General features: G+C 40.3%; 1 non-coding gene across 1 annotated transcript; it reads right to left on the reverse strand.

Annotated features, from left to right (window-relative positions):
- Positions 1–1,858: 1,858 nt before the first annotated feature.
- On the reverse strand, positions 1,859–1,940 carry trnas-uga. The gene has a single exon. It is a non-coding gene; the product is annotated as a tRNA-Ser (tRNA).
- Between the last annotated feature and the right edge of the window lie 22,566 nt (positions 1,941–24,506).

Genomic DNA, 24,506 nt, shown 5'->3' on the forward strand with positions numbered 1-24,506 from the left:
TATTTTTCTGAAGAAGGGTCCCAACCCGAAACGTCAGCTTTCCTGCTCCTCTGATGCTGCCTGGCCTGCTGTGTTCCTCCAGCTCCACATTGTGTTATCTCAGACTCCAGCATCGGCAGTTCTTACTATCTCTGAGTGAGTTAAGACACTTTATAACTTTTGAACAACTTTTGCCAACAGTCCCAGCTTCTTCAGCCTCTCCATCTTGAATGCCAATTCCATTATCTAGTACCCAGTAATCTTACTATAGGCTCATAGAATAATATCAAGTGATCCTGAATTAACCTCGAGATTCTTTTGCAGGCCTGTCAAAGTGTAAACAGAGCTCCGTTCAATATAGGCACAAAACAGCAACTGAAAAATTAATCTAAACCATGCGCAAATAATTTCCTCTCAAAAGCTATCTTTACATTTAAAGGATTTAAAAGAAAATTTGGTTTGGGGTTTGATTACTGAAAATATTTCCATCATTTAATCCATTATTAATTTTCATTGGTAAAGTTTGCTTGTAACGTATATTATTCTATATCAAGTCTATTGATATTGCTATAATTGACAGACTTGACAGGGACAACAAAATTTGGCCTCACACACATACCTCACTGTTCTATAAATGACCTTTCATTGGAACAAATTATTACTTGTTACTTTGAGTCAAATAACTGGTAGATAGAAAATTCAGGTTTTGAAAATTGCAGCCCTCTGTGCCAAACACAGTATTTTTCATAAATCAGTAATTTATATTTAATTTAAATGTTGTTTCTCACTCCTATCTATTTTTTTATTAAAAAGAGACTGGAGAGATGACTTGCTGTTAAATTTCCTGACCACGAAGAATTGCCTAGCTAATAGGAAGGAAGACTTTGATGAGCATGAGACTGGTTACTGGACAAGTTGCCTGTTACAGATTGTGTAAAAGATTGGAGTTTTGGATCTTTATCATCAGCAATCTCTTTGTTTACCTATCCCCTTTTTCTTTCTCTCTTTCTGGGCTCCATCTCCATGTATTCAATTCACTGGTCACCACAACCCCCAATTCCATCATTGGCATAAATACCATGCTTTCCCAGCTATTGCCAGTTCTGACAAGAGGCTCCGAGACCTGCAGTTTTTCTCCAACACTCTGTTTTTGTGGGTTTTTAAAATTCATTTGTAGGCTGTGGGCATTGCTGGCTGGCCAGCATTTATTTCCTGTCCCTAGTTGCCCTTGAGAAGGTGATGGTGAGCTGCCTTCTCGAACTGCTGCAATCCACATGCTGTGGGTTGACCCACAATGCCATTTGGGAGGGAATTCCCGAATTATCCTTCAGCGGACAACAATAAATTTCCAAGTCAAAATGGTGAGTGGCTTGGAGGAGAACTTATGGGTGGTGGTGTTCCTGTGTAGCTGCTGTCCTTGTCCTTTTACATGGCAGTGGTCATGAGTTTGAAAGGTGCTATCTGAGGATTTTTGTGAATTTCTGCAGTACATCTTGTAGATAGTACACATTGTGGCTTGTTCAGGTGGTGCCAGTTGAGTGGTTGCTTTGTCCTGTATAGTTTCATAGAATCCCTACAGTGTGGAAACAGGACTTTCGGCCCAACAAGTCCACACTGACCCTCAGAGCAAACCACCCAGACCCATCCCCCTATAACCCACCTAATCGACACATCCCTGAACACTATGGGCAATTTAGCATGGCCAATCCACCCAGCCTGCACATCTTTGGACTATGGGAGGAAACCAGAGGAAACACACACAGACAACGGGAAAACATGCAAACTCCACACAGACAGTCGCCCGAAGGTGGAATTGAACCCAGGTCCCTGGTGCTGTGAGAAAGCAGTGCTAACCACTGAGCCACCGTGCCGCCAGAAACGTAGGCGACAGGATTCGAACTTGCGCAGGGGAACCCCAATGGATTTCAAATCCATCGCCTTAACCACTCGGCCACGACTACAGGCCACTAAGGTGTCAAGCTTCTTGAGTGTTATTGGGGTTACACCCACCCAGGTAAATGGGGAGTATTCCATCACATTCCTGACTCGTGCCTTATAGATAGTGGAGTAGATTGGGGAGTCAGGAGGTGAGTTACTCACTGCAGTATTCCTGGCCTCTGATCTGCTCTTGTAGCCACTTTATTCATATGGTGAGTCTAATTGGTCTAACTGGTCAATGGCAACCCCCAGGATGTAGATAGTGAGCGATTCAGTGATGGTAACACCATTGAATATCAAGGGACAATGGATAGATGCCCCTTATTGGAGCTGATCATTGCCTGGCATTTGTGTGATGTGAACGTTACTTGCCATTTGTCAACTGAAGCCCATATAGATCTCGTTGTATTTGAACAAGGACTGCTTCAGTATCTGAGGAGTTGTGAATGGTGCTGAACATTGTGCAATCGTCAGCGAACATCTCCACTTCTAACATTATGATGAGGGAAAGTCATTGGTAAAGCATGATGGTTGGGCCTAAGACACTACCCTGAGGAACTCCTGCAGAGATGTCCTGGGGCTGAGATGGCTGACTTCCAATAACCACAACTGTCTTCCTAGAACTCCTTGATGGCATACTTGGGCAAATGTGGCCTTGATGACAAGGACTTTCACTCTCACCTCACCTTTGGAATTCAGCACTTTTGTCCATGTTTGAACCAAGGCTGTACTGAGGCCAGGAGCCAAGTAGCCCTGGGAGAACTCAAACTGGGCATCACTGAGCAGGTGCTGCATGACAACACTGTTGATGACACCTTCCATCACTTTACTGATGTTCGAGAATGGCCTTGATGGGATGTTAATTGAAAAAGTTGGCTTTGTTCTGCTTTTTGTGTATAGGACATACTTGGGCAATTTTTCATGTTGTGGGTAGATGCCAATGCTGTAACTGTAATGGAAGAGCTTGGCTAGGGAAGTACTATTGCCAGAATATCATCAGGGCCATAATATTTGCAGTATCCAGCACTTTCAACCATTTCTTGATATCACATAGAGTGAACTGAAGTAGCTGAAGACTGGTATCAGTAATGCTGGGGACCACTGGAGGAGGCCACGATGGATCAACCACTCGGCACTTCTGGCTGAAGATTGCTGCGAATGCTTCAGCCTTACCTTTTGCACTGATGTGCTGGACTCTTCCATCATTAAGGATGAGGATAATTTTGGAGCCTCCTCCTCCAGTTAGTTATTTATTGTCACCATCATTTAGGATTGGCTGTGCCAGGGCTGCAAAACTTAGATTCGATCGATCGGTTGTGGGATTGCTCAGCTCAGACTGTCACTTGCTGTTTTTGCTGGCACGCAAGTAGTCCTGTTTCTTGCCTTCACCGGGTTGACACCTCAAATTTAGGTATGTCTGGTGCTGGTCCTGGCATGCCCTCCTGCACCCTCCATTAACCAGTGTTGATTCCCTGGCTTGATAGTAATAGTTGAATAGGGATATTTAAAAAATTGTTTACTGCATATTAAGAGTAAGTACACTAATACAAGGTACTTACGGATTTACCAGGATTTAATCTTACTGTTACATTTTTGAAAGACTATATCATGAACTCTATCATCCAATGATTATTGGTCTATTCCTAACACTTCTCTGCAGAGATAGTAGGAACTGCAGATGCAGGAGAATCTGAGACAACAATGTGCAGATTTGGATGAACACAGCAGGCCAAGCAGCATCATAGGAGCAGAGAGGCTGATGTTTCGGGCCTAGACCCTTCATCATCTCTGCAGATGTTTCTATCATTCCCATAACCTGACATAGAGAGCTCCTGTCTATCTCTCCTTTTGTTTCTCTGTTTCTTAACTCTGTCCATTCTGTGCTAATTATGACCATTGAGGAGCAGCTCCTTCACATCTTTGCAAGTTTGCTGCAGCAGACTAAAGCCCTTGTAAAACAATGAGAAGCTAAGGATTAGACAGGAACTATGAGTTTGGGAGTTCATGCACCCAAGTCACTAGAAGCTAAAGCACAGATAGAAAAAGTTAAAAGAAAAGTACAGAGCAATGTTAACTTTTATGTCAAAGATGTTGGAACGCAAAGGTGGGAAAATTAAGCTAATTAACTTGATATATATATCTAATTATTACCATTAGGTCATAATTGAGAACACAAAAATATACTTTCAAAACGATAGGAATATGTAAGAGCCAATTCAGACTAACTTCATCTGGTGTTATCCACTTGGCAATGACTTTCACATAAAGTCAGTAGCCTCACTCCCCCATCTCCACCAGATTACACAATGTGGTTGAAAGCGTCCTAGCACAAGATTCTAAAGTCCTCACTGGTTTCAGCCAATAAAAAGACACTTGCATTTATATAGTGGTTTTTTGCAACCAGTGGGCATTTTAAAGTGCTTTTAACTATTCATTCATGGGATATGGCTGTTGCTGGCCATACAAGCATTTATTGACCATCCATAGTTGTCCTTGAGAAGGTGGTGCCTTTTTGAACCATTGCAGATGGTGCAGATAGAGTTGATGCTAAGGGTTCTGTCCAGATTTATTCCATTTTTGAGATTTTGTCGTTGATTGCTAGGCCATTTCAGAGGGCAGTTAAGAGCCAACCACATTACTGTTGGTCTGGAATCACACGGAATCAGTTCAGGACGGCAGTTTTCCTATAGGACATCAGTGAAACAGATGGGTTTTTACAAAAACCATTTCTCAGTTATCATTAGATTTGAATTCCAGATTTTATTACCCCATCTGCCCAGGACTTTGGATTAATGTTTAGTCTGAAAGACTTCACTTCACACGTTCCTATGCTTCCACATATCTACACTGATGGGACAGCTCATTTACTGTGCTTACACTTGAAGTGGAATTTGAATCAAGAAACTTCTGATTCAGATCTGAGTGTGCTACCAACATAGTCAAAGCTAATGATCTAAATCCCTTCAAATTACCCTTGCTATTTAAGGTCAGAACCTATTGACCAGATAGATGGGGAGTGGGTGTAGGGAGGTGAAGATTGAGGAGTGGAGTGCGGGGTGGGAACGTGGTGATGTGGCTGGTGGCATTGAGGAAATGCAACAAAAATAAGCAGTAAGTCATTTCTAAAGCCTCAGAAGAACAGTTGTGCATCTCCAGAGCCGACAAAAGTTACAAAGGGCAGCCGTCACTTTGGGGATCTCACCTACTATGATCATACCTGCACTTCCCACTCTGAGTGAGCATGTTGGTAGCTGCTCTGGTCTACCTTGAGGCTTGAATCCACCTGCTCGGAACTCTGGAGTCCATCTGCGAAATGTAAATGAGACTGAGTTTTAAAAGCACAGAGGTGGGGGGAGAACTGACTTCACCACCAGACCAGTCATCCAGAAATCAAAACTAAGCTCACATATTTTTCACATTCTAATTAGAGCCATTTGTATAGACAAATGACATTTAACAAAATTGTAGCTAAACATCATTATCCACAGTAGTTTAATAATCATAAAATAATCATAATCATCAAAGAAAGTAATAAATTAATCACGAACAAGTAAAATAAATGGGAAATACATTTGAGGAAATATAGAAAGAAGGAAATATTTATAGAATTGCTCATCTTCAGAGATTGACAATGTTGGTACCAGTGAGTTATTTCAACATCAGCTTCTTTCTCTTTGAGTTCTATCTGTTTCTCTTTTCTCCCATGCTTGAATCCCGTCAACTTAAATTCAGAGAATAGTTCTGTGATTATTCCTGTTTTAAAATTTGGGATCATGAAAAATGTTTATTTTTCACTCTTCATCAAACCTTAGTTTGTTCTGAATGGAGTAATTTACTATCTGAATTAAGAATGCAATCATATATTTCAGATGCTGGGTGAGCAAAAGGCAAAGATAAACAGGTAGGAAAAAAATTAAATGGATTTTTTATGACTTTCAACAAAATTATATAAGCAAAGTGGCAACATTGAGCAAATCAAGTCTAAATAAAGACAACAATCATATTTTGTCCTCGAAGAATTGATCAAATATATATATTTATAAACTAAATACTATAAATCTTCCTCATAGGTTTTAATTGCAAGCCCCAGTTTCTGTAATGCAAGTGAGATTAAAGCACAATTCTTGGTTGAAAACATTTTACCATGTGAATTAATTAAAGTACAGAGCATTAGTATGGCTCATCATCCCAGCATAGAGATCAGTCCTCACTGACTAGTTGAACTACATGAAAATAGAACACCATAAGTGGGTGAGTGCAGCTCATTGTCTATACTAACATTTTTGTACGGGTTGAACAACCTGAATATGAACAAATTTGAAAGTCTCTATTGGATGGGTTGGCAATAATTTCTAATTAAAGTATTGTATTCATAGATAGAAACCTACAGAACCAAGACGCATTAGGTTGGAAAACAACTCAGTACCAACAAGATTTGGTATGGAAGAGAAGTAGAGTTTTTAGGGAAACCATGGAAACAGAAGTGGTGTCAGTGGTGGCATTTATGATGGGACAGCCATGAGAAGTGGTTCTAAGAAGAGGGAAGTTTCAACATAGAAAAGAAACTGTCAGCCTGCTCAGACAGTAGCTGGGGCAGGCACAATGCAGAGTTAGAGAGCTTGTATACGTTTATTTTGTCAGGCTAACTGGTTAAAGAGAAGACCAGGAAAATGAGGACAAACCTTTTCAAATTCATATCCTATTCCTTTCGAAAGTTACTGTAAATCTGCTTCAACCTCCAGTAGTGCATTCCAGATTTTGAGACATGAATAAAAACTCCCCTCAGCTGACTGGTCTGTAGTTACTAGTTTTATCATGTTCCCCTTTTCATTCTGTTCTGAAACATTTACAACTCTCCCGTCCGCGTCACCATGCCCATGTCCAGGAATGACGGAAATATTGTAGCTGCAACCTCTATCATTTCTATGTACCTCATTCAGTAGCCATGCACAAAATGACCAAATAACTTCTCTGCATGGAGCACTGCCGAACATCTAAGTTCCCCTCTTTATCTGTTTCAATTTTGATCCAAGCTCTCTAAACTTTAATTTTACAGACATATTCTCTTTCTTTACAAAGACAGATATAAATTTGTCTTCCACCACAAAGTTTCTTTTTTCAGTCCTGAATCAGCCCAGCCCTTTCTTTGATTCCTTATATATTTCCAAAAGACTGGAGATCTCTTTTATTTAACCAGTTAATTGTTTCCTCGTACATTTTCCTCACTTCTGTTACTTCTTTGGCACTTTCTATAATCTGCTTGACTCTTTACTGTATTATCAATCTAGCATTCATCAGGAACCAAAAGTAAAATACTGTGGATGCTGAAAACAGAATTTGATGGAAATACTCAGCATATCAGGTAGCAGGAGTTAACGAGGGAAGTTTTAATCTATCTGACTCATTGAAGGAGATTGGAGCTGAGGGCAGGGGAGGTCAGAGACCTATTTTGAGGTTGGTGTTGAATCAGACACACTGAGGAGAATGGAGGGCTTATGCAGGAGGTACACTAGATCCGACAAGTACTTACCTCATAATCCTTGCCTGTTTTAGCTGGTGAATTTCCCAGAGCCACAATACCCAGTGGTCCAGAGTTAAATTTCAAACAGTGAATGCCAATGAATATCACAGCCTCTCATAAAAGAATATAAAGTGCCAAACCGCTTCCTCGGAGCAGGCTGGTCAATTGGGCCCTGTCCTACCTCCACCAAAACTGGAAATAAGCAGATTGTCATTGAGTTGCAGTCAAGATTCATTCTTTTAATATTCCTACACTGTCTTCACCTGACCTCAGCCCAGCTCAAATTAATATAGGTTTTTGAGTTAAAATTCTCTCCATTTTTTTTTCAGTTTGATTATCGTTAATCAAAACTGGAAGAAATCCTTTGAGTAACCTTCTCTTTTTCATTTCTTAGTCAGGGAACTCTATCTTCCTTTCCCCATCATCAGAATGTGTTTAGTCTGTACCAGATCTATCTCCTTCCATTTACTGATCGATCCTTGGCCTTATTCATATTTTAAACTTAATGACATTATGGTTACTGTTTTCCAGAGGGGATTCCACTAGAACATGCTCCATATCTGCACTCACTTTATTTACCAGGGCTAATTCCAGCTCTTTTTCATTCATTTCCTTCTTCATTGGCTGAAAACTTACAGATCAAGACAGTTCTACAACATTTTGGCAGTTCATCTGTCTCCTTGCCATTTATTTTGTGCTTTCTTCTGAACTACATTAGAATAATTGAAGTCTATAATTATCACCCATCTATCATTTTTAAACATCCCTGATATTTGCTTGCAGATATGTGGAAACATAGACTGTAGGAACAGAAGTAGGCTGTTTGACCTCTTGAGCCTGCTCTGCTATTCAATATGATCATGGTTGTACATTGAGCTTGATATCCTAACAGCATCCTGTACCCGTGTTGCTTATCCTTTTAGCTATATCTGCTATAACTATATCTGTATATAAAGTTATTAGGGTGATATCTACCTCTTTCCATAAAAGACATAATGTTTTGGCCTCAACCACTTTCTGTGGTAGTGAATTTCACAGGCTCACCACTCTCTGGGTGAAGAAATTTCACCTCATCTCAGTCTTAAAAAGTTTATCTTTTGTACTCCTCCATCTTAGTCCCAATTATTGGTGGTCAAACATATACACCCAGTCATATAAGAGCATTTTTTTGCGCCTTAAGTGAATTATTTGTCAGCAATGAGTTGCTAAATAATTGCTTGGGAATCCTATACCTCCTACACTAATGAAATTAAGGTTGTTTAGCTGTTAGTTGTAATAGCTGGGTTGGGTGTTCCTTATTGTAACAGCTCGGAATATTGTTTTGAATATGAAAATAGACAGCTGTATTTTAAATACTTAAGAAACTGAGATGAATACTACTTGTTACGAAGTCAATATATTTTACATTCTACATATGAAGGACAAAATATATTCCTTAGTTTATCCCCATTCACGTTCATAAATACTGTATATCTCCAAAAATAGGTCTGTCCTTTGCAAGCAAGGATTTTCTCCTTATCCCTGTCTTCTCCCTAGAAGTGCATTTTGTATCATGTCTGCCATTTCCTGAACACGGCTCTCCTTCAATGTCTGTACATTCTCCTTTCAAAACTGTTAAAAATAATATAAAACTAGCACAGCATTCTCAAATATAGTGCTGGTTGTTCTTTATAATTAACACATTAATTGGAATATTTTGAATGTAACAGACATTTATCTGATTACAGTTTCTATGGCAGTGTTTTCTCAAGCTTCTGAACAAGACAGAAATCATTGCAGAACTGAAAAGTCAGCCGCACCTGTGCATGCCTGTACATGGGTGTATTGTGCGTAGATGTTTGTTAGAGCTTGTCCTGTGTAAGAATAAACAACACCCGCTGCCCTATGGTCAGGAATGTTAATTTTACATTAGCAAAGAGAAACAATAAGCTTAATTTTACAGAGTTTCAGTATACTCGAACTTCAATCCAATTTTTCTCAAACTACCAGCAACTATCCCTCACTCTGCACTTAAACCCTGGTTAGACCCCAGATGGAGGACCATGAGCAGATCTGGCCACCATGCCTGAGGAAGGACATATTGACTTTGGAGGGAGTACAATGTAAAGTTTTCAAAATTGATACCTGAAGTTCAGGAGTTAAGTTATGAGGAGAGATTATACAAATCAGGCCTGTTTTCTCTAGAAGTTAGAAGGTAAGGGGAGATCTGATCGAAATCTTCAAGATATTAACTGGAGAAAACAGGATAAATAAAGATAAACTATTTCCAATGCTTGGGGATTCAAGAACTGGGGGCATAGTCTACAAATTAGGGCCAGACCGTTAGGGAGAGACGTTGAAGCATGAAGGGTTTGGAACTCTCTCCCACAGACAGCAGTGGATTCTAGATCAGTTGTTAATTTTAAATCTGAAATAGATACAATTTTGTTAAGTATAGGTATTAAGGGTTATGGCCCAAAGACAGGTATATGAAGTTCAACCACATATCAGGCATTATCTTATTGACTGGTGAAACAGGCTCAAGGGCTGAATGGCCTACTCCTGTTCCTAACACAAAACACTCAAATTTGAGATACTCTGCTAGCAATGTGGACCCTTGTTAAGGATCAACTCAAGACACTAAGCTAGATGCGAGTCCCACACATAACACTAAGAAAATAGCCAGTCAAATGGGAGTTGTGTTCTTAGTCAGTTTAAGACTTGATTGTGTATTGGATTATGTAAAACAGCTCGAATGCCAGACATCTGCTGATTATAAAATATGGACTATCGGTTTGACTTGCAGGGATTGAATTCTAAAGCTGAGATTGGCTTTGAAAAGTTATAAAAATCATTTTTTCAATAAACGTTGAGACTCAGTTGCATTTTGATTTCTACATTACTTTCTTTTGCTCTAGCATCTTGCAAGGGTGTCCAAAATAAATCTATGGTGATATTTCATAATGGAAAAGGAAGAAGCTGTAGGATGAAGAGAGGGTGGTGATTTTGCAATAGCTGAGGGCAGTGAGGAATTAATGGAGGAAACAGCTACACCCAAGAATATTGTTGTACATGGCAGGTGGTAATGTTCATGGGTCTGTCGATAAATTCCAGATGTGGTCCCTCCATAAATATTTCTGATGTATCATACAAACAGCATCTCATAAACAGCATGCTTTAGATTCCATTGACTGTAGATTATTTTACATCATCCTATACATGTACTTCCCAACAAAAACTCCCTGATGAAAGGAAAATAAAGTTCAAAGAATGTATTGAGTAATATTTGCTTACAGATATGCTGGAGTATTGTTGTTCCCATTAGTAATGTTTAAAGAGTGCTCCTTCAATGTAACAAAAGGAGCAAAACAAGTAACAGATGAGTCGTGTTCACCTTAGGTCTCAAATAATGGAGAACGCCTTGAATCTCTGCAAACAGATGGGACTACTGTAGCCAAAGCCATAGGCAATAGAGATGGCCAGTAGTAATCTACTGACTGGCACTGACTCCTTTGAAGATATAATCTAGTTTCCATGAACGAAATAAAAACTGAAAGAACTGCAAATGATGTAAATCAGGAACAAAAACAAAGTTGCTGGAAAAGCTCAGCAGGCCTGGCAGCATCTGTGAAGGAAAAAAACAGAGTTAACATTTTGGGTCCGGTGACTCTTCCTCAGATCTGATGGTAGATGGGAAAATGTCAGTTTATGTACAGAAAATAGGGAGGAGCATGGGGTATGGAATAAACAATAGGATAGAGCCTGAAGAGAGAGAAGACCAGTTGCTCAGACAAAGAATTGATAACGATCAGGATGGGAGGATGAATAGTTGTTAATGGGGACTATTAGTGACTAACAACAGGTCTTATGGTAAAGCTTCTGATATTGATTCCACAATGAATGTAATGATACTTTTATGGAGTTATAAGAGCAGTGGTTCCTTTCACGGTCCTGAGTAGAGGTTAAGTGTTATGAAGCTTTGTGTTGACTGCCCAATAATCAACGGAGATCCTCAGTTTCCCATTTTTCTTCCTCATGAAGAACATTCGGAGGTATATGGACTTGATGATCCTCGGATGACACCTCGCTCTAAACACTTCTGCAGATAGTCCTGGACTTCCTCCATATGATGGGGTGGGATCTGATGATAAGGAATCTTTACTGAAGGTCATCTTTAGTCACAATCCTTTGGCTTACCAGATCATAATACCCAATGTCATCTACATCTTTACTGAAAGCCATCTCATACTTGGTGAGGGGAGAAACAAATTGCTTCCTCCAGGTCTTCTCCAGCTCACAAATGTCCACCTTTGAAATGAGATTAGAGATGGTTCCTCCAGTTAGTCAACTGTCCACAAAACTGACAGATTAAAGGATACCTATAGGCATTCTTGGTTGGAGGTAAACATCTTTGTTGCTGAAATTGGCAAATTGCATGGATACCTTACCCTTTTCTCCCACAGTGATGAGGTGACTTCCAGAGTTACATCAAGTGGAAGCTCTGCACATGTGATATGGGGACAGTTTAACAAGGACTGACATTGACTAGTTGGACACCGCTGGTGTGAGCTTCAAGAAAAGTGATGATGCAGACAGGTAAGAGAACTGTTCAAATCCCTGACACTTGATCAGTTGATACACCTTGAGCACATAGAGCAAGGTCAAAGACTCCCGTGCCCTGTCTACCAGTCTTGTAATATGCTGCTCGTAACAGTCACCATATATGTTTTTCAGGGATGCCTGGATCTCTCCTATTATGTTTGAGCCCAACAACATAGGTATCCTCAACTTCCTTCTTTCCACTGAAGTTGTGGGAAGTTAGGAAAGAATTTGCAGGACCCCTAGCAGAGATATTTGTATCATCTACAAACATAGGTGAGGTGCTGGAGGACTGGAGCATGGCTAATGTTGTGCCTTTATTTAAGAAAGTCTGTAAGGAGAAACTTGGGAATGTTAGACATATGAGTCTGACATCAATGGTGGGTAAGTTGTTGGAGATTATGAGAGATAGTTTTTACATGCTTTTGGAGAGGCAATGACTGATTAGGGATAGTCAGCATAATCTTCTGTGAGGGAAATCGTGTCTCACAAACTTGATTAAGTTTTGTCAGGACATAACCCAAAAGATTGATGAAGGCAGAGTAGTAGGATCACCGGACCCAAAACGTTAACTCTGATTTTTGTTCATAGATGCTGCCAGACCTGCTGAGCTTTTCCAGCAACTTCTGTTTTTGTTCCTGATTTACAGCATCCACCGTTCTTTTGGTTGCCTCCATGGACTTTAATAAAACCTTTGACAAGGTTCCATATCGTAGACTAATTAATAAAGTTTGAACACATGGGATTCAAGGACAGCTTGCTAATTGGATACAAAATTGGCTTGACAGTTGGAGACACAGGGTAGTGGTGAAGGGTTGTTTTTCAGAGTGGAGGCCTGTGATTACTGGTGTTCTGCAGAGATCAGTGCTGGGTCTACTTTTGTTTATCATTCTATAAATAATTTGGATGAGAACTTAGGAGGCATGTTTACTAAGTTTGCAGATGACACCAAAATTCGTGGTATGGTCAATAGTGAAGAAGGTTATGTAAGATCACAAAGGGATCTTGATCAATTGGGCCAATGGGCTGAGGAATGGCACATGAAGTTTAATTTGGATAAATTCGAGGTAATACACTTTGGTAAAACAAACCAAGGCAGGACTTATATACAGTTAATGGTAGGGCCCTGGATAGTCTTGTCGAACAGAGAGACTTAGGGATTTAGATACATAGCTCTTTGAACATTGCATCACAGGTAGACAGGATGGTTAAGAAGGTGTTTAGCACACTAGCCTTCACTACTCAGGCCATTGAGTATAGGAGTTGGGATGTCATGTTGAGGCTGTACAGGGTATTGGTGAGGCCACTTTTGGAGTACTGTGTACAGTTCTGGTTGCCCTCCTATAGGAAGAAGATTATTAAATTGGAGAGGGTTCAGAAAAGATTTACCAGAGTGTTGCTGGAACTGGAGGGTTTGAGTTATAATGGTAGTTTGGACAGGCTGAAACTTTTTTCAGATTGAGGAGTGGCCTTATAAACAAAATATAAATAAATAAAATTATGACGGTTATAGATAAGGTGAATATCTAAGGTCTTCATCCTAGGGTCGGGGAGTTCAAAACTAGAGGGCACAGTTTTAAGGTGAAAAGAGAAAGGTTTAAAGGGACCTGAGGGGCAACTTTTTCACACAGATGGTGGTTCATATGTGGAGTGAACTGCCAGAGGAAGTGATAGATGCAGATAGAGGAATATGGGCAAATGCAGCCAAATGGGACTGGTTTAGTTTGGGAAACCTGCTCAGCATGGACGACTTTGATAGAAGGTTTCAGTGCTGTATGACTCTATGACATACAACTTCATCAGCTCCAGGAGTATGGAAACTGGATTGTTCCTTTTGCCTTACTTGTTCTGCTGTAACTGTGTCAGCCAACTGCTGTCCCCAAAGCCCATTGTCAGTACCTCAAAGATCCATTGTTGATCTATTTGAATATCTGTACCTCTTCCAAATATTTCCTCTCTTTCCAGTCTTCAGTCACGAGATTATCAGGTGCTTTTGATCTTGTCCCAAATCTGTCTATTTTCCTACTTATTGGCAAGCAGACTATCTGACCAGGAGTACCGCATTCCTCCTCCATAGCATCAAGGGAATGAACATGTGTAGTTTCTGTCTGGATTTGCCCTAAAAGTCATCTTCTCTGTGTGAATATCCAAGCTTCCAATGATCCAGGAATAACTGTGGGCGCTCTCACAGGCATTGTCAGTTTCACCTCCTCCTTCTCCTTCTCCTTGGAATGAAGTAGAATAGGGGCAGCATGGCATTGAATAAACTCAAGTTTATGAAGGGCAGAATGTGGGAAGTTGACCATAGGGCTTTAGAATGGACAAGTAATAAAGGAAACGATGAAAGTTTCAGCCACAGAAGGGCTAACACTAGGGTGGCGGTATAATATGGTATCTTGTAGAGTGACCACTCTTAATGGGCCATTCTAGACAATAAGTGTTGGCAAGGTATTTGACAAAGACTGCATGAAAAGAAGGGCCATTTTTGCCCTACTTAAGTCCACAAAACCATCCACAAAACCAACACAACTGCAGTGGATATGATCAGGAAATTGAGCAAAGTCCTGCATTTAGATATTCGTAACTGTACTAGTGTGCATTTAAGGAATAAGCAAATTCAGTGTTTGGCCTAAGTATTAAAGTAAACAAGTATATTTATCAACATGTATATTTTACAGGCTGTTGACATGAAACATTTGGTTTATTTCTAAAAACAATTTTTTAAACAACCTCCTCTGTGCACTGCATCTTTAAGAGGTTGGGTGAGATTAGCTGATTGTTGCAAATCAGATGCACCGATAAATGCAGTACCCAGCTGATTTGTATCTATGCTTATATCACAGGAAACTGAATGAGGAGGAGACAGGAATATGCTGACACAGCTTCCATACAGAGATCTGGCACAGGGAGACATTGCTCATATTTCCCTGACCTTGGCCCACTACCACTCCAATATATACATATGGCTTATGGAAAATGGGGAGAGGTATATGTGAGTTTTGAAATAAGCAAGTTATTAATAGTAACATCTATTTTGGAAGAAAAGCAGGATCACTCCCCGACCCAACAAAGATACAAAGCTATAATTACAGAATGGTCGTGGTATCCTCGGAAATTATTTGTTCACAAAGGTGCAAAATGAGGTAGCTATCACATTCAAATTCTTACCTGATTCAATCTTAATACACAGTGCATTTAATTTTATATAACCATAAATTCCCTCTGATTGAGTGACTTATCACTAGTGATATTAAACCAGATATAGCTACAGGCAGCTACCAGTGTTTCTGACAGTAAAGCACCTCTTGATTCAAAACTACAATGTTCTAAGGAATAAGGAAGTTGCCTTAACACATTACTTTAACATGACCATGAAAATATTGCAAAATGCATTGCAACTGGTCTGGTACATTTGTTGACCATTCACAAATACAATCTCACAAAGAGTAATCAAGGTAATGAGATAACAAAATGATCTGCCTTTGGTGGTATGGTTAAAAATACAAGTGCAATGATAGGCCATTCAGCCCCGTGATTATGTTCTTTCATTAAGTTCATGTTAGTATTCATCATCAGCTCTATTTCCTGATGTACACCAATATTCCTTTGAATCTTTTTATGTACGACCATAGATCCATAGGAATATAGAAAGGTTACAGCACAGAAAGAGTCTATTCAGTCCATCATGTCTGTGCTAGCTGAATGAACTATTCACTTGTCCTAATCCCACTGTTCTTGCAGGTTGCAGTGCTTCAGGTACAGATCTACATTCCTTTTAAATAATTTGAGGCTTTTAACTTCAACCACCACCATCCTCTGGGTGAAATGTTTTTCTTCATGTTCCTTCTAATCCTCTACCAATCTATGCCCTTGCTAATTCACCTCTCTGCCAGGGGAATCAAACCTTCTCTGTCCATTTTATCTGGCCCCTCATTTTTTTGTACACTTCAATTAAGTCAGCACTCAGTCTCCTCTGTTCTAAAGACAACAATTCTCATCCAATCTTTGTACACAGCTTTAATTTTCAAATTTCTATCATTTATACTCTTGCATATAATCAATGATTAGATAACGACAGCTTCCGGAGTAGACAATTGCAAAGATTTATAATGTTCTTGGAGAAGAAATCCCATCACACTTCAATTCTAAATGGTCTACTCTTTATCCTGAGATGCTGCACCTCATTCCACATTCTCCTGCCTGGGAAGATGTCTTCTCACCTATCCTCTTCAGAATAATTTTCAATTAGGTCACTTCCCATTCTTCTAAATGTAAAAGAGTATGGCAGCACAGTGGCTCAGTAGTTAGCACTGCTACCTCACAGTGCCAGGAACCTGGGTTCGATTCCAACTTTGGATGACTGTCTGTGTGGAGTTTGCACAGTCTCCCTGTGTCTGCATTGGTTTCCTCCCACAGTCCAAAGATGTGCATGTTAGGTGGATTGGCCATGCTAATTTGCCCATAGTGTCCAGGGATGTGTGGGTTAGCCATAAGGAATACAGGGATAGGGTAGGGGATGGGTCTGGGCAGGATGTTCTTTAGAAGGTCTATGAGAGTACATAATCTGTTCTACTCAATTTCTTCTAAGGTGACAATGCTGTCATTCCAGGAATCACCAAAATGCACCAGGTCCAAACAAATGTATCCTTGTTAGGTAAGGAAATCAAAACTGTACACAATATACGCATGCAGACTTATCAAACTCAATATAAATCAAAATCCCTTGTGATAGAGGCCAACGTACAATTTACCTTACCTAATTGCATACTGTAATCTCATGGTAATTTGTTGTGATTCAAGTGAGAACACCCCCAAAGCACTCCAAAATATTAAACTTTACTGGTCTTGCACTGTTTTACAAATAATTTGCTTTTCTATTCGTCCCATCAAAGCAGATAATTTCACATTTATTCATTACTTCACCTTTCAACTTCTTACATATTCACTTAACCTGCCTCTATTACTTTGCAGTCTCCTCACAGCTTAATTTTCCACCTGGCTTTATAAAGTCAAAAAACACATATTACACTTAGTCACAACTTCTAAGTCATTGATAACAGTTTTAAATAGCTGAAGCTCGATCACCGATTTTTGTGGACCCGTTAATCACAAACCAGTCAAATCAAAAATGACCAATTTACTGCTTCTCCAATGGCACCTAAGGATAATTTATTGTTAAGGAAGTCAAACAGCTCACCACCCACTTCAAGGGCAGTGTCTTACAGAGAAAACTAGCAGGATATTTTGTCATCAAAGGTATTTGATCTCTTTAGGTTCTGCAATTACATTTGATTTCCCAAAATGCAGGTGATTTTTTAAGTGGTATGGTTGAATAAACAAGCTCAGAACAAGCAACGGAAGAATCTGGCATTCTGGTTTTAAATTTGTGCACAAACGTTAATAGGTTGTAGTCAGTACAGACTGTGGTCTTTGCACCCATTTCAGACATATATCTCAAAGTATTTGAGAGCCAGTAATAAATTGAGGGTTTAGAATCATGGAGTAATATAGCATGGAAACAGGACCTTCGGCCCAAACTGGTCCATGCTGACCATGGTGCCCACTCAGCTAGTTCCAATTGCCCACATTTGGTCCACATCCCTCTAAACCCTACCTATCCAAATATATTTTAAATGTTGCTATTGTGCCTGCCTCAACCGCTTTCTCTGGCAGCTCATTCCATATACACACCATTCTCTGCTTGAAGAAGTTGCCCCTCAGGTCATTCTTAAATCTTTCCCTTCTCACCTTAAACCTATGCCCTCTAGTTTTAAATTCCCCATCCCTGGGAAAAAGTCTATATGCATTCATCCTGTCTATGCCCCTCATGGTTTTATGCACCTCAATAAGGTCACCCCTCATTCTCCTGCATTTCCTTCTCTACTGTGGATTAAGACTCCTGATGTTTCTTTAGTTCCTGATTGGTCAATCTATTCTGGATTCCTCTTAAAGGAGAACAGCCCCTGCCCTAATGACACTTCATTGATGGCTACTTTAAATACAAGTTTAAAGTTTGGAGCTGTAGGCACAGGCTTGTTTATTAAAGTGGTCATTAGCTTTCCAAAATTGGTCTGTCATTTCTCAGTCCATGATACTTTTGATTTTATTTTGTAGCGGGTCTGTCAGTGGCTCAGCTGCTATACTGAAATTTTGGATAAACGTTTTATAGAACCTACACATTCCCAAAAATCTCACAATTTCCCACTTTGTGTGGGAATGGGGAGCTGTCCTATTACTTCTACATTCACAGCCCTGAGAGCAGTACTCATCTTTAATCCATTACATGTCCTGGATAAGCCACTTGGACCTTAGCAAACTTGCTCTTTGCAAGATTGATAGGTCAACTGACAGTATTTTCCAGGAGACAGTTTTCAGTTGTCTTGAGAATGTTTCTCATGTCATTTGTCTAGGTACACTTTGAATTAGATAAGCCTGTCACTGTGTGGTTGATCAGCCATTGAAAGATCACCAGAGCATTGTGGAGTCCAAATGGCAATAACATGACACTGGTATAACCCGTCTGGAGTTATGAAGGTGATGTTTTCCTTCATATTGCACTCAAAAAACCTGCCAGTACCCCTTGACTTTGGTAATGTAGGCTGCTGCACTGATCCTATCTATGCAATTTTCCAGCCGGGATGTCAGGGGAGTCGTTTCTGGTCACTGCATTACTTTTTCAGTAGTCAACGTAGTGCCTTGTGGAACTGTTTGGCTTGGGCACAAGCACACTGGGGAGCTCCAACTACTGCTGATGATGACGATGATGATGATTTTGTTTCTAGTCTCTATTAGTTGGTGATTCAACATATAGTTAATCTCTCAAACCTTTCATTTCTGACCAACAATGCTCCCTCAACTCTTTTACCTTTTCTCGTTCTTCCTAAAAAGTGAATACACCTGGATGTTCAGTTCCCATCTGAGATCATGCTGCAGCCACGTCATCCACATCACTGTAATCCCAACTATATCATACCCATTTATATCAATTGCATGACTTTATTGAGAATGCTCTGCATATTAAGGCACAAGGCCTTAGGCTTTTCACATTTTATAATTTGATTTACATTTCTGATTGTTTGATTCAAACTGTAAACACTGAACTGTCAATACAAGAATCAGGCAAACTACTCATAATATACTATAGAAACACGGGTGGTATCTTACATTAAATTTGAATTGGTCAGCACTACAAATCAGCTGATGCTGCTGTCAGCCAATTTTAAAGTCAACAGGTCTAATGACATTGGTAATGTGTCACAGCTGACTTTGCTGAATGTCTGCCAACTTAAATGCATTGCCATGTCAGTGAAGACAGGACATGTTCATTCTACCACAAGCTGTTTACTACAATAGCTAGTATTTCATTTGACATGCTCTCTGCTCACCAGTTTAGGAGTGTACTGAAATAAGCGGATTCATTCAGCAGATTCACAATGAAGCTGTTGGTGCATTATGGCGGCAAGATGTTCTGGTAAGACGCCGTGGTCAATAGCGTGGAAGGCCAATACTGCATTTAGACAGCATTATGGTGGCCAATCCCCAGATTTGTTCTGCACGTTTCAGGAATCAAAAATCAATCTCTAGGATTATATTGCAAGTAAATAAGGAGAAAAATCCAAAGGCTAATCAAATATGTTAATTTTCTTTAGAATTTCATTCATTAATTAGAACATATTGGAGATGGGGAAATTGCTGTTAAGCCAAGACTTCAGATTAATTCAATTGTGTATCAAAGAGTCTGCCCAATTTGCAATTGGAAGGAATGCAGTGTGCCCAAAGGATTGGCCATTGGCAGTAGAGTGGGTTGGGATGCTGTATAGCAGGTGCGTGTGGGATGATCTGTACAGAAATGTACACATTCAGAGCTGGTAACCTCCATAGGATGCAGTTTGAGACTTTGCCCATCATGATTTCCGTCGCATATGTTCAGGTGAGGCCAACTTCAACAAGGGAGCCTCTGAAATGTCCGCCTTCATCCTCAACCGAGGATTCCCCAGCTCCGTTGTCGACAGAGCCCTCAACCAGGTCCGACCCATCTCCCACACTTCCGCCCTCACTCCTTCTCTTCCCTCCACCAACAGCGTTAGGGTTCCCCTTACCCTCACCTACCATCCCACCAGCATCCACATCCAGAAGATCATCAGACGCCATTTCCACCACCTCCAGCAAGATGCCACCACCAGACACATATTCCCCTCCCCTCCCCTCCCTTGTCCGCCTTCCGCAGGGACCGTTCCCTCCAGCACACCCTGGTCCACACTTCCTTCACCCCCAACACTTCCCCACAGCCCTACGGCACCTTCCCCTGTAACCAGCGAAGGTGCAACACCTGCCCATTTACCTCCTCCCTCCCCAGTATCCAAGGGCCCAAACATACCTTCCAGGTGAAGCAACACTTCACCTGCATTTCCCAGAATCTAGTCTACTGCATTCACTGCTCACCATGTGGTCTCCTCTACATTGGGGAAACGAAGCGTTGACTTGGCGACCGCTTCTCAGAACATCTACATTCTGCTTGCAAAAAAGACCCTGAACTACCTGTTGCCTGCTACTTCAACGCACCTCCCTGCTCCCTGGCCAACATCTCTGTCTCTGGCTTGCTGCAGTGTTCCAGTGAAGCCCAACGCAAGCTGGAAGAACAACACCTCATTTTCCACTTGCGGACCCTACAGCCCTCCGGACTCAATATTGAGTTAAATAATTTTAGGGCCTAAACTCTCCCATGTCCCAGACCCCCACCCCAAACACCAGGCCTAGTTACCACACCGCCTGCCATTACACACCTCCTGTTGTTAGTCACTAACAGTCCCCATTAACAACTATTCACCCTCCCAGCCTGATCATTAGCAACTCCTTTGTCTGTTCAACTGTCTTTCTCTGTCTTTGGGCTCTATCCCATCGTTTACTCCCCCCACCCACCTCCCTATTTTCTGCATATAAGCCGACGTTTTCCCAGCCACCATCAGTTCTGAGGAAGGGTCACCGGATCCGAAACGTTAACTCTGTTTCCTCCTTCACAGATGCTGCCAGACCTGCTGAGATTTTCCAGCAACTTTGTTTTTATTCCCGATTTACAGCATCCGCAGTTCTTTTGGTTTTTATGATTTCAATACAATGGACTGGCAGGAACAATCACTGGGGAATCTTCATCATGGGGTCATAGGGCAGATGAGAATGTACTCATTAAACAACAAAATGCATTTCAAGCATTAAATGGGCACCTATGGTATCCCATACCAGAACAAAATCATCCGTTACATTGGATCAGTGATTCAGGGTGCCTGCTGTAACTATACAGGTAACTCGTTACATTACAATAAGAGACAGGTACATTCAACTCTCCATTGCCGTCTTAATGACCTGATCAAATGTTCCATGATTGACTGCATTGTCCCAATGCCATTAGCAATTATTCCACGCAATTAGATTAACATTTTCTGAAATGATGTAGAGTCTCCCTGGCAGGAGATCCACTGTTTCTGGTAAAATATAACATTGGAAACATTAACATCATTGGCTTTATTGGCTGCCACTCCCACTGAGGAGGGATAAACTTGCCATACAGCCAGTGCATTGGAGTTTCACCAGAATAATTCTTGAGATGGTGAGGCTGTCTAATGAGGAGATTGGGTAAATGTTCTCTCGAGTTGAGAAGAATGAGAGGTAATCCTTTCACTTCAACAAAGGAATCTACTACCCGCTACACACTCACGCCCTCCCCCAACCTCAGCCACCATGAACAGGGCCCTAAATGATGTCCAACTCTTTTCTACACTTCTGCATTCACCTCTATTTGATACTATATTTCCTTTCTTATCACTGCCTCATCAAGGCTTCCATAATACTAGAGTTCTAGCAACAGATTATTTTGCTTGCAGTAGCAGCTTTGTCACTCATACTTCACTAAAGGCAGCTCCTGTTTTAAGAGTTGCAAACTACATTCCAATCCCAGTTGTTAAACTGTCAATTAGAAAGAGTGACTACCTCATTGTGAACTGGTATGAGCAAATTTAGTGGATGGCCTACCCACTTCATGACAACTTTGGGTATTATTTTAAAATTGTTCCCCTTAAACTCTATAATAACTACCTATGAGTACAAACCAAAACAATTAAGCAATGGCTTGGTATCATCAAGGCCATCCGAAAAATAAAAACAACAAACAAAGCTGATATGGTCCTGAGATTGAAATTATTTCTCTAAAGTACATGGTTTTTATTTCTGGAGTTGAGACAACTGTGTATTCTGTGCTGATCATTAGATAGTGTTTTATCTATACTCTTTGTAACCTCCTTTGCTCGTCTCAATGTTTCCTGAATTGAAGGTTGGGTATTTTATATTGTTGAAAAGATTAAACTTGCAAGAAATCAGTGAAGATAGGATTCCCTTTAGGCTTCAGTTGAAGTCTGTGTTTTATCTAGTCAAACTGAAAATCTGTTCAAATTCAGATTGATTATATAGGTTAATATATAATAACATAGGTAGAAATAGTGATTAATCATGAAAAGCCAGCTAGGAATTGTTAAGGAAAAATTGTGTCTAACTAATTTGAAATGAAATTTTTAATAAGGTAACAGAGAGAGTTGCTGAAGGTTGATGTAGTTAGAGCAGTGGGCATTAATTTCCAAAAGGCATTTGATAAAGTATCACATAACAAATTTGTCAGCAAAGCTAGAGAACATAGTATAGAAGACACGCTGTCGGCATGGATACAAAGTTGGCTGAAAGACAGGAAACAAAGAGTGGTGATAATGGTTGTTTCTTGGATTGAAGAATGGTATATAATAGGGCTCTCCAGGGTTCAGATTAAGAACATACCTTTTCTTGATCAATATTGATGACCTTGGCATGTGTGTAAGGCATAGGTTCAAAATTTACAGATGTCTGAATCTTGGAAGTATTATGAACTGAGGAGAATAGTGAAAAAATTCAAGTGTTCAAGCAGATGTAGGCAGGCTGGTGGAATGAATGGACAAATGACAGTTGTAATTTAGTGCAGAGAAATAGCTTTTGGTAGGAAGTATGAGGCAAGACAATCTGTAAAAATGACACCATTCTGAAGGGTGCGCAGCAACAGAGAGGCCCTGGAGTACATGTACTAAATCGTTGAATGTGAGAATACACATTGAGAAAGTAGTTCATGATGCATTCAGGCTCCTGAGCAATAAAAAAAGAGAAACTGAGTACAAAACAAGGATGTATGAATCATTGGGGTAACACACTATAAATCAAGCCCCAATATTCCTGCGATCATGTCAAATGTTAAATTTTTTATTAAAGTATGTACAGTATCCCAATTCACCTAACTTTCAGACCAAGGTTGATAGGACACATATGGACCAAATTTCTGCACTGAACAAAAAATATTATTTATTGCCAGTAATTAGACTATCGATTAAGGTAAACAGATATAAATGATTGGCATGCAACACTACTAACTGAAACTCTAATCCCTTTTTAAGCTCTCCCATATTATATGTAAACAAATATATATATTTATATATGAAAATACATATATATTAATTCTTTTATATGTATAATTATATATAAACACACGAACAAATAGGGAAAATAGATTATTGACAGAGGTAGTAAAAACTGGGAAGTCAGTTCGGTGTTCTTTCTTCCCTATTCTAATGCTGAGATGGTCCTCCTTTGGCTAGCCAAGCCATTAGTGTTCAGTTGTGTTTATTGGGAAGTTTTTGATGATTTGTAAGAAGTACAGAGTGATTGACTCATTTAGAAAATTTCTCTGATTTATTAATTCCAGTGTCACAAGTCATTGTAAATACCGCAGGAAAGGCAACATTTATTTTCAAGTTTAAACTTGAGTTGTACTAGAGAGAACAGGCAGCTACCGCTGGGGAGAAAAACACACACATCTGTGTCATTCTCTCTCTCTCTCTCTATGTCACTGTAACTTGTTTCCAGTTCCAACCTGATCACCTAGCTGAGAACCAATCAGCTTTACTTATAAACAATTCCTCCACTCCTGTTCATCTGCTCATTACAGGAACCCACAGCCACAAAAACAGAGTTCACAGTAGGTATTGAATTCCTTGCTGTGAAATTATGCAGCCATTATGAGTGGTACAGTGGCTCAGTAGTTGTCACTGCTGCCTCACAGTGCCAGGGACCCAGGTTTGATTCCCCCTCAGGCAACTGCGTGTGGAGTTTGAGCATTCTCCCCCTGTCTACATGGGTTTTCTCTGGATGCTCTGATTTCCTCCCATAGCCCGAAGATGTGCAGTTTAGGTGATTGGCCATGCCAAATTGCCACAGTGTCCAAGGACATGCAGGCTAGGTGGATTAGCTATGGGAAATGCAGAGTTGGGGTGGTGGGGATGGGGTCTGAGTGGGATGCTCTTCAGAGGATTGGTGTGGACTCAATGGGCTGAATAGCCTGCTTCCACACTGTAGGGAATTCTATGATTCTAACTTGGCTTTTTCCTGCTTTTCACACAGTTCTTTCTCATTGCAGCCCACACTC

Source organism: Rhincodon typus, chromosome 8 (assembly GCF_021869965.1).
Source record: "Rhincodon typus isolate 14 chromosome 8, sRhiTyp1.1, whole genome shotgun sequence".
Taxonomy (NCBI): Eukaryota; Metazoa; Chordata; class Chondrichthyes; order Orectolobiformes; family Rhincodontidae; genus Rhincodon; species Rhincodon typus.